The sequence below is a fragment of the Thermobia domestica genome, chromosome 6 (assembly GCF_964235325.1).
Source record: "Thermobia domestica chromosome 6, izTheDome1.hap1.1, whole genome shotgun sequence".
NCBI classification, from domain to species: domain Eukaryota; kingdom Metazoa; phylum Arthropoda; class Insecta; order Zygentoma; family Lepismatidae; genus Thermobia; species Thermobia domestica.
Genome location: NC_137459.1, coordinates 50,627,604 through 50,637,467, shown reverse-complemented (window position 1 = coordinate 50,637,467; position 9,864 = coordinate 50,627,604). Strand labels below are relative to the sequence as shown.

At 35.9% G+C, this 9,864-nt stretch overlaps 1 protein-coding gene across 1 annotated transcript in view; it reads left to right on the top strand.

The window, feature by feature from the left end:
* LOC145687983 (glycine receptor subunit alpha-2-like) overlaps window positions 1-9,864 on the top strand; it is a 1,333,907-nt gene that overhangs the window by 911,048 nt on the left and 412,995 nt on the right. The window lies entirely within an intron of this gene.

The window sequence follows — 9,864 nt, the reverse complement described above, 5'->3', positions numbered from 1 at the left end:
ACATCCTGAATGAGGCTTTCTTGGGTTTTCCTCATTTCATACCAGGCAAATGCCGGGTAGTACCCAACATATAGGTCCCAGGCCGTTTGCTTCCTTCCCTTTCCCCGGATAGTGTGCTCACCGAGGGACGTCATAACTCACATGTGACGGGCTAACAAGGTCATTGATGCCGAAAGCCCAGAAATCTAAATCCTAAATCTTCACTACACAAGAAAATGTTCGCGCTGAAAACGGTTTCTTAGCAATTATGTTAAGCAGTCCTGTAGTAAATCTCCATCAAGTAATAAACCGTCACATATAAAAAGGAAAGAATAAACACATAACATTCATTTTGCGTACCTTGAAATGTAAAAAGTTACAAAACATTAATATTCAAAGATTTCTCAAAATTCAGATTAACCCATTTCTTTCTCCTCAACCATTAACGAGTTACAATAGTAAGAATTGTGGTCATAAATCACATTACTTGTTTAGTACTATATTAAAGCAAGTTATACTAAAGGAATATATAATTAATGGAATATTTAACTAAAGTGATAATTTACTATTGCACTTACCCAGGCTTCTTTCCTTCCGCTCTTCTTTTCCGTTTGTAAACAACCTCGTTTATAAACCAGCTCGCAAGCATACGACAGTTGTTTCATGACGTCATCTATGGTGCAAGAAAGAGGTGTCTATAGGCGGTCAGGACCTCACACACAGATGGACGTATATAACATATAGCTGAAGTATTTAACATACGTATACGTATATAAAATACGGAAGATTGTTAGATATCAGACATCCTGCAGCGACATGATATAACATCCAAGCGCGTTAAAGGCAGTAGCTGTGTAGCATATGGATAAAGTACGCTCCGTACAGATTTCCTTAGTAAACATAACGAATCCTTGTATTTGTACAATATACCGCTGTCCGGATAATGGATTTTTCTCAGTGTAAAAGAGTTGATAATTCGCAGCAACTGGGTACTAAGAAAATGCCAACTTGATCAGAAGTCGGTGACTTTTGGAGGGGAGGCTCCCCCTTTTCCCCCTCAGCAACGTTCCTGGTCGTATGTAGTGTCGATCCTACGCAGTTTGGATCCTGCGCAGTTTCGGTCGTACGGAGTCCATAAATATAACCCTAATTGATAGCTGCATAGGTTAAACAAATTAAAAATATAATAACAATACATTTTTTTCTGCGCATGAATAAAACTTAAATTATTGCAGGGCAACGGCGTAGGACCGAAACTGCGTAGGATCCAAACTGCATAGTATCGAAACTTCGTAGGATCCAAACTGCGTAGTCTTCAAACTGCGTAGGACCCTAACAGGTTTTGAGCTGATTTGTATGTTAATGCGCAGTTTGGATCTTACACCTCATTCCCTAACTGAAGCCGTAGGTGACTAACCCACAGGAAAATTGCCAGAAGTGAATATTTTAATATTTAGGGAGTCTAAAGGGGAGAGGATAAGAAATTTCCCATGCTATTTAGATGGGCGTTTCCTTGGGATACAAAATCTTATTTTTTAGAAGTTGAAATACGAAAATAAACTTGAAATTTGGTAGAATTGTGGGATCAAGAAATGCGAGGCTGCAGGCCAGGTAAGTGAGGGTTAGGGGAAGAAACTCATGAAATGTTAAGAGTAATTGCACGAAATTCCCTCTTGATGCAAATGCTGATACATAAGAGAAGCAAGGCCGTAGGCCGAGCAAACGCGGGGCCCTGGGGGCTGAGCCACCAGCTAGCCAAAGGCTAGCCTGTCATATAAAAATTAAACTGGTTTTGTTTGTGATCGAATTGCAGAAAAATTACTGAAGTGATTAAAATATATTTTTGTTGGGAAAATCATAGTTTACCTTAACTTGGATTTATAATATAACTTTAAAATATACAGCCCAATCAGGAAAGTGGAGATAATAATTGATGGGAAAAATTGAAAAAAAAAATAAATGGAATCTTTACATGTTACGTCCCACGTTTATGCCGGTTAGGCTAACGGTGATGATGAGTGATGAATGAAATGGTGGAATGAAGAAAGTGGGAGGAAACAGTAGAACCCCGAGAAAACCCACGCACACGGTGTTTGTACATCACATTGGGGAAAAATTGAGTATCTCGTGAACTTCTCAAGCTAATGACATGATACATGGTATAAAAATAAATGGACGTGCGTTCCAGTGTTTTATATTTGTTTTGCTATTTTAAGAGGGAAAGCATTATACATTCAGTGTGTGTGTGTGTGTGTGTGTGTGTGTGTGTGTGTATATGTATGTATGCTCCTGCATAACTCTGGAACAATTTAACAAACTTGGCTCACATGAGGCTTACAATCTGGAAGCAAATACTGTAGGCGTAAGATGCCTCTGGAACCTCTAGCAACTTTAAAAGGAAAAAAGGAAAATAATCAGATACGACTGACATTAGTGTCGAATCCATAGTTTTTGGAGTTCCTGAAGTGAATACTGAAACTCCTAATGCAGTATCTACAAGGCAAGAGACCTATATCACCTCTGGGAGTGAGAATGAAATTAGGTGATACGTAAAAAAAATCGAAAATTGCATATATAATTCTCGAATCCAGTTTTCGTTATCAATTAAACGAATAGTTCCACTTCCGATGCCTTTAAGTTCAAGTTTAACCTCCAATGTAGTAAGCTACCTCTACAGGGTAAGAAAGGAGTGGTACATAAAGATAATAGCAAAATACATATATTAGTGACGAATCCATGGTTTCCGGGGACGCTGCGATGAATAGTGGCCTTTCCGTCGTTGTTTAAGACCAAGTTCGGCACGAAGGTGGAGAAGAGATTAAAAATAAAATGCCCAAAATGACTGAGGTTAATGTTGAATCCATAGTTTCTAGGGTCGAAAATATGTCTGGCCCAAGTGAAATGAATTTTGAAACATAGCCACCGAAACGTACCCTACTCAAATTGTAATTTTATTGTATCACTTTGTTAAGCTTGTATTTTGGTAGTAAGGCATTTGAAAATGTACGAGAAAAGTAGAGTAAATTATGTTTTTCTTTTAAATACACCTTCATGTAAGTTATATCCTAAAAGTGGTTCACATGTTTTCCAAAGCTTTGTGAGACATATAACTACAGCATTTATGTAGAGCCTGAACTACATGAGGTCCCAGTCGGAATTGAATTCGAATCCCCCGCGCCAAAGAAGCGCGTGTGTTAACAACATATAAGAAGTGAGGGTGTTTAGTGTGGTCTAGCATGCAGTGTAACAGGCCTATATTTTACCTCACTAATAAAATGTAAAAAAAAAAAAAAAAACAAAAATATGTGCATTCTTCACGGTTTCCGTAACGATGTCTAGTTTACATAACAATGAAGCTTAGTACATCTGTGAAGTTGTCCCGCCCACCTAACGAATTTTTAGTTTTCTTATCTACATCGTTAGTTTATCGTTAGTTTACGTTAGTTTTGCTAAAATTATCGTTAGTTTGGAAAAAAATAAATTTTTTATTCAACACATAATTGGGCAGGCCAACTTCACGGTTCCCCGTCCACAACCGAATTTCAAAAGTTTTTCATATCACATCGTTAGTTTATCGTTAGTTTACGATAGTTTTGCTAAAACTATCGTTAGTTTCGCAAACATAATGATTTTATTCGAGAAATAAAGTTTCCCGCCAATTTTGAATTAGCCCGCCCATATTGAATTCTCGTAAAATTCCAACTCATATCGTTAGTTTATCGTTAGTTTACGTTAGTTTACCTAAAGTCAACGTTTGTTTTACAGAAAATAATGATTTTATTCGAGAAATAAGGTTTCCCGCCAAATGTAAAATTAGCCCGCCCATAAAGAATTATCAAAAGTTTCCATCTCACATCGTTAGTTTATCGTTAGTTTACGTTAGTTTTACTTAAGCTATCGTAAATTACTCAAAAATAATGATTTTATTCGAGAAATAAATTTGCAGACCAACTTCATGGTTCCCCGCCCACAAGCGAATTTCAAAAGTTTTTCATATCACATCGTTAGTTTACGTTAGTTTTGCTAAAACTATCGTTAGTTTCGCAAAATAACGATTTTATTCGAGAAATAAAGTTTCCCGCCAACTATGAATTAGCCCGCCCATATTGAATTCTCATAAAATTCCAACTCATATCGTTAGTTTATCGTTAGTTTACGTTAGTTTTGCTAAAACTATCGTTAGTTTTGCAAAAATAACGATTTTGTTCAAGAAATAAAGTTTCACGCCAACTGTGAATTAGCCAATCCATATTGAATTCTCATAAACTTCCAACTCATATCGTTATTTTAACGTCAGTATACGTTAGTTTTGGTAAAATTAACGTTTGTTTGCAAAAAATAACGATTTTATTCGAGAAATAAAGATTCCTGACAAATGTAAACCCTAACAGCACAATTACATAACAGGCATACGCCTGTCATGTGCCTTATATACTTCTTACGTATGCCTGCCATGTAAATGTGATGTTAGGGTTTACATTTAGCGGGAACCTTTATTTCTCATATAAAATCGTTATTTTTGCAAAACAAACGTTAATTTTAGCAAAACTATCGTAAACTGACGTTAAACTAACGATATGAGTTGGAAGTTTAACGGAATTCAATATGGATTGGCTAATTCACAGTTGGCGGGAAAGTTTATTTCTTGAATAAAATCGTTATTTTTGCGAAACTAACGATAGTTTTAGCAAAACTAACGTAAACTAACGATAAACTAACGATATTATAGAAAAAAGTTATGAAATTCATTTGTTGGTGGGGAACCGTGAACTTGGGATGCCCATTTATTTCTCGAATAAAATCATTATTTTTGCAAAACTAACGATAGTTTTAGTAAAACTAATGTAAACTAACGATAAACTAACGATGTGGGATGGAAATTTATGGTAATTCTTTATGGACAGACTCTTTACATTTGGCGGGAAACCTTATTTCTCGAATAAAATCGTTATTTTTGCAAAACAAACGTTAATTTTAGGTAAACTAACGTAAACTAACGATAAACTAACGATATGATTTGAAATTTTACCAGAATTCAATATGGGCGGTCTAATTCACAGTTGGCGGAAAACTTTATTTCTCGAATAAAATCGTTATTTTTGCGAAACTACGACAGTTTTAGCAAAACTAACGTAAAGTAACAATAAACTAACGATGTGATATGAAAAACTTTTGAAATTCGTTTGTGGGCGGGGAACCGTGAAGCTGGCCTGCCCATTTATTTGTTGAATAAAAATTTTATTATTTCGAAACTAACGATAATTTTAGCAAAACTAACGTAAACTAACGATAAACTAACGATGTAGATAAGAAAAAGAAAAATTCGTTAGGTGGGCGGGACAACTTCACAGACGTAAGCTTAGTTACCGATTTTATGATGAAAATTGTCATCTTACCCTTGATTCATATGCAACCCAATTAGCTTTTCTTCATTAGAGGTTGCATACATCTTGGTTTTCAGAAAATTAACTATTACACAGATCCAAAATGCGGTACTTGTGAATTCATTTTAAAACTAAGCCTATAGAGAATAGACTTCATAGTTTTGTCGCTTTTTTCGTTGACAAATTTTCGATATTGTAGTAAATACTTCGTCATTCAGTAGATGCATTTGTTCTAAGATAAAACAGTTTATGGCCTGTATTCGTCCTCCTTCCTCATCATGCTGAAACTGTCTCAGGGTTTATGCCTCATAAATCAAGAGTTAACTGAAGAACAGATGCGATATGTTGAGAAGGCTGTCTCCCATTCTTGGATTTCTAACAGTTTTAGACACAGCGCGAGTGATTTCAGGTGGTGGTATTGGATGAACGAAAGGGTGTATTCTGCTTTTCCCAAAAATGCAAGTTAGAAGACAGAACATCACAAATCATCTTTACCTTCATAAATTGATGAATTCCGGTAAAAGAACAAATTTCAGTATATATGGAAAACACTTTTTAGAGGAAATACAAAACAATTCTGTATAATACAGTCGTAATGACAAGCCATGCATTTAAATCCAAGGAACAAAATGCATGCAACGAATATTTATATTTCTGGTTCAGTTGTCTTAAATTTAATAATTAAATACATTTATCTATTGTTTATATAGAATTGTGTTGTAATATTCGTTGCATGCATTTTGTTCCTTGGATTTAAATGCATGGCTTGTCATTACGACTGTATTATACAGAATTGTTTTGTATTTCCTCTAGAAAGTGTTTTCCATATATACTGAAATTTGTTCTTTTGCCGGAATATATACTATGAAACAGTGGCGTATACAGAAGTTTTCAATGTTGCCCACAATACGAGACAAAATATAAGGTCTTCTCGTCTCATTTCCTAAATTTCGTAGAAGTATAATATTGTCCCAATTCTGTCTCGTCTCGTGTCGAATATCTTGTCATCTCCTTTTTTATATTGATAACCTGACTTCTGATTTTTTGGCTCACATTTGGTATATTGGCACATATGACTTGATATCAGCACAGAGCAGCCTTGTAGATATGTGGCTAGAACACAACTTCCGTTCGATTTCCAGTGTTGGTTAGTGTGATTTGAATTACACGTTAAGATGTGCGCCCATACCTTATATAGGATTGGTTTAGAGAGGGAAGTCGAAACCAATCAATTAATGGATATCCGAATGTGAATGTCAAGATTTTCGTTATCCCTGTAGTTTAGATACATCTCTAAATTTAATGTAGGATACTAGCTTCCTATGAAATGCGTCGACCTATGAAACATAGCGAACATTTTTTTTTTCGACAAATCGGTGTGCGCATTACTGAATTATATGTGAACATACATATGGTATTAACGCTGCCAGCTGTTCAGAAGTTTCAGGATCTAGTTCGAAAAAAAATATAACATTTACAACTCTTGGTAAAATTTATACAGACCCAGTGAGAAAGTAGACAGTTTGAAACCAAAACACAACCATTAAAATTGGTGAACCTGTGTCGATATTATACGAGAGCATATACGCATTAAATTTTGTTAATTACGGTTTTCACACTACATCCATTGCGATGGTTCATCATTAAAGTTTGACGAAAATTATAATGAGTCAAAAAAAAAAAGCTTCTTTTTTTTAAATCTTCAAAATCCTATGTTGAAAATATGTGTAAATATATGCATAAAATAAAACGCTTAATATACACATATGGGGGTCTCGAGAGAAGACAATGGTAAGCAGCGCTTCTGGAGAAATTGAGCTATTAGTCGAAATACATTGGGATTAAAACACAGAACAGTATGTAGGAAGTTTCTACCTGCAAACCCAGGGGAAGCTTGTTTACAATATGTCACTACATTGCATTGGATGATGAGGATATTTTATGTCCGAATTCACTCGAAAGTTAGAAAATGAGCGCTTATCATTGTCTTCTCCGAGGCCCTTATTTATACCTATGTATGCAAAACAAACAGTACAGATGCGAACACCACATGTGTACTTAGTTGTGTATGAGCTAGCGTAGTGTGCAGTTGGTTAATTTGATTTGATTTAGCTTCCCGTTCAACAGCAACGCTATATGAGACGTGTTCCTAGATTTTAACGTGAGCTCCCGCCGGGACTGCAGCCAGGGTCTAGGTGCGTACACGCTAACAATTTAGCCACGAGAGAGCTCTGGTGTGCAGTTGGCGAGAAGATAATGTTACTCAGAACAGAAGTTGTCGAGCACTATTTCCGCTCATACGGTGTGGAGCAACGCCTCACTGCAGAAGATGAGCGCGAAAGTCTACTGTATTGCTCTAGAGCTATGGCATATGAAGGTGAAGATTCCATCAGCATCATACGGTTCAGTGGTGAAAGACATGCGTAACATAATCCCTACCTCAATCGACAGTTGATTATTGAGCAGTTCTTGCATGATTTGCGCAGTTTCTGCCACACCATAAATCTGTCGCTACAACAACAATGAACGCATCAAGGTAGATCTACCGTCCATACTGCAAGTGAATCACTAGTCATTCTGTCCACGAGAGTTTGAACATCGCTTGATTTCCCGTGAAACATGTTTTCCATATCCTTCTCACTCCCCTGACCTCACTGCTCCAGGTGCCTACATATAGGGTATGCTGAAGGAAGCAATTATCAGAATTATCAGAACAGATAACCTCATATCACTATACTGGAGTTAAGATAGAATATTCGGTCATTTGTTTTGTCGTTCCAGCAAGCCGTGTTTATTAACATGTTCATTGATCTACAGGATCGCTTGAAATATGTTTGCGACGTAATGTTCAGCATTTTGAATACATGATGTACAAGCGCGATTTCAATTAAATTTACATCTAGTTGTCATCCATTTGATAATAGTTCATATATTTCATTATGTTATCCAATAAATAAATGTCAACGATGTGATTTCATTACTATTTGTTTTACCTAACACTATATATTATTGAGCTTAAAACTGGTGATGATGAGGTGAGTGAAAATGATGGTATGATGAAAAGAGGGAGGAAACGGAGAACTCCGAATTTGAAATCTTTAAGTTTTAGGTCCCACGAATATGCAAGCTAGGCCCAAGGAGACGGTGATGATGGAAAATAAAGAAATGGTGGAATGAAGAAAGTGGGAGGAAACGGGAGAACGGGTGGACACGGTGTTTTTCCAGGACAAAGTTCACTTGACGCGAGCTTGGATCGAAGCAGGAACACAATGCACCAGAAGTGAACGCTTTACCACTGTGCCACCATGGACTCGGGAGAACCCTGATAAGTATTGAAAAGGGTTGAACCTTCTTCCCCAATTTACTCGAAAGTTAGAAAATGTGACATTATCATTGTTCCCACGAGCCACTTAATATATCAGCATACTTTAAAATAGTATTCATATTGTAGTCCTAATACTATGAGCCAATAAATTAAGTAAAAGAAAGTTTGTTTGCATTGTCACTGGACAGGACAAATAATTACTTTTTCTTTTTTTTCTTTTTCAGAGCATTGATTTAATTTCTACAGACACTTAAATGTTTTATAAACTCTTTAAAGTCCTATTTTATGCCTTTTGTTTAAAAGAAGTTTGGAAATATGTCAGAAGAATGTTTTTCAGTTGAAGAAGTGATTCAAAAACTATTTACGATCCAGATATTTTCTATTGCCATAAAGTATTTTTACAACTGTTTTTAAGGAGGATTTTTAATCTCGGAAACAACATTATATTAAAGACCGACAAAAAAATGTGTTTCTAAGCATTTCTAAAGAATGATTCAGATTCTACAATATAATGTATATTCAATGAACTTAAAGAGTTCGTTACTGAATTTTCTATGTTTGTGTGTGTGTGTGTCTGTGTGTATCTGTTATTTGCGATGTTTTTTTTTTCAATCTGGAGCCCTCCGTTCGATAGAGCATCAAAAACTGTGAAAGTGATGGAATTTTTCGCGTCATTCTTACCGTTCCCGACATATTGGCCAAATGATTGTGGATTTCCGGAGATTTAAGGAGACATATCTCGGAAACTGTAAGTTATACAGACCTGATATTGGTGTTGATCAATACCTAAAAAAGAAAGCATGGTGAACATTTTGGTACCAAATAGTAACCAGTGGTCACTGATCAACTGGGCACCATTCCCCAGATATTAGCCAAAAAAAAAAAAAAAAGTTTGAATTTCGGGAGATTTAAGGAGCCATATTTTGGGAAGTCATAGAGAGATAATATTTACCGAATTTTTAGGAGAAGCAAAAGAAGGCGCGGATAAAATGATTTACTGTTACATGTAGGAAAAATCACAATTGAAGGGTAAGGGGAAAAAAAGAAGGAATGTCACAAAACTGCATTTTCGAGAAAACGGCGTTTTAATATTGCAAACCGCGTAAGAAGAATAGAGTTAGTTAAATCTTTTGCCCATTTTATATGGACATTTCTACATCTACGCATGCATGACAT